General features: G+C 35.0%; 1 pseudogene; it reads right to left on the reverse strand.

The window, feature by feature from the left end:
* Positions 1–1,001: 1,001 nt before the first annotated feature.
* On the reverse strand, positions 1,002–1,855 carry LOC141554673 (olfactory receptor 13D1-like; annotated as a pseudogene).
* Between the last annotated feature and the right edge of the window lie 262 nt (positions 1,856–2,117).

The raw sequence follows: 2,117 nt of genomic DNA on the forward strand, positions 1-2,117 counted from the left end.
TGTTTGACTCTTCATAATCCTATTTTTGTAAAGTTTTCTTGGCAAAGATGCTAAAATTGTTTGCCATGTCTTTCTCCCACATCCCTATTTTACAATTGAGGAAATTGAGTAAAACTGAACTTAAGGGACTTGGCCAAAATCACACAGATTTTGATGCTTGAGGTTGCATTTGAGATCAGTTTTTTTTCTGATACCAGGTCTGGCACTTTTCCCTTTTTTCCACCTTAAAGTGCATATTATATACCAGGTCCTATGTTAGGTGTTGGAGATGTCAATTATCCTTCATATGAGGATGACCATTTTTTGGAAATGATAAAGACTGGAATTTTAGTCAGTTATTGATGAAGAATATTTTGGAGGACTTTTCTAAATCTTCCGTTTTGTCATTTTTTGATTTCTCTTAGAGAATTTCTGTGAGAGGAACTTTGTATGTTTTAAACTTCCTGTATGTCATGTGTAGTATACACTGTGTTGCTTAATGGATATGCATTTAATGTTTGAATGAATATATGAAAACACATTATAGACTTTACCTCAAAAGTTCACATATCTCAGGATAAAGAGCAATCTTAAGATATAGGTCAATCTGACACTGACCAAATGGAAAAATGATTTTTTGTTCAGTTGTCAATCTAGCAATGGGTTTCTATTTTGTGTAGTTTATTATAACACAACGTTATTTTAACTTATGAGAGCAAGAGGTAGACATGCAGAGGATATATAATAAAAGACTTAGAGATAAGAACAATGTCTCAAATGCAATACATGAATATCCTATATGGAAAGGAGGAGAATCATATTTTAAGCTTTGATGCACAATAATACATGACACCAGGGAAAGTAATGTTATCATTGAATACCAAACACAATGTCCAAGGCAAAATACAAGCCAACTCTATATCTTAGAACTTTTCATGTTTTTTTTGAAGTATAGATTTCTAATGAGAAATTTCTGTAGAGCATCTTTTACCTCTTTGTTCCTTAGACTTTAGATAATGGAATTAATTCATCATTGGAGTGATGACTCCATAGTACAATGCAATAATATGATCAGATGTGTTTATGTCCTTGGACTTGGGCTTCATGTACATGAAGAGGGCTGAGCCCTAGAACAACATCACCACAGTCAGGTGGGAGGAGCAGGTAGAAAAGGCTTTCTTCCTCCCTTCATTAGAGTTGATCCTCACGATGGTGGAGATGATGAAAAATGAGCAGCAGAAGAGTAATTTAAAAAAAAACAATACTTGCAGCTGTCACGATGAACACATTGAGGAAGATATCTCCACAGGTAAGCTTGAGTAGGGCCAGAATTTCACAGACAAAGTGTTCAATGATATTCCCACAAAAAGGGTTTATAAGGGCAAACACAGTTTGTACCAAAGATATCAAAAACCCTGCTATCCATGAACAAGCAGCCATTTGTGCACAGAGTCCCTTGTTCATGTTAATGGTGTATCTTAGAGGATTGCAAATGGCTACATACTTGTCATAGGCTATCACTGCCAGGAGAATGAATGCATTCTGTGGAACCCAATCCAAGAGAAATAACCATCTGCATGGCACATCCAAGGAAGGAGATGGACTTTCTTTCAGACATAACAATTATCATCATTTCAGGGATAAACAAGGATGTGTAGCAAATGTCCAAAAAGGAAAGGTTTCCAAGGAAAAAATACATAGGAGTGTGAAGGCGGGGATCCAGGATGCTGATGATAATGAGCATGCTGTTTCCCAACAGGATCACCAGGTATATCACCAGGCAGAGCACATAAAGAACTAACTAGAAACCTTGGTAATGAGAAAGCCTGACCAGAAAAAAAAAACCAGTCACAGCTGTGTAATTTCCCTTGTTCATATTATTTTAACTATGCCAACTTCAGGATTTAGGAAAGAACACCTTAAAGCAACTGGAATGAATAATAACACATTTGTAATTAGTTTCATACTTTGAACTATTTTAAAGATATTTATATTTTTCTTTCATTCAGAGGTATAGCCATTTAAATTTGGGCTGAAAAGCAATAAATAGGAAAATGTAAAAAAAAAAAAAAAAGTTACAAATGTGACCACAAAGTAACAATGTTTTATGTAAGAGTAAATGCAACAAAGTCACTGCT

Source organism: Sminthopsis crassicaudata, chromosome 1 (assembly GCF_048593235.1).
Source record: "Sminthopsis crassicaudata isolate SCR6 chromosome 1, ASM4859323v1, whole genome shotgun sequence".
NCBI lineage: Eukaryota > Metazoa > Chordata > Mammalia > Dasyuromorphia > Dasyuridae > Sminthopsis > Sminthopsis crassicaudata.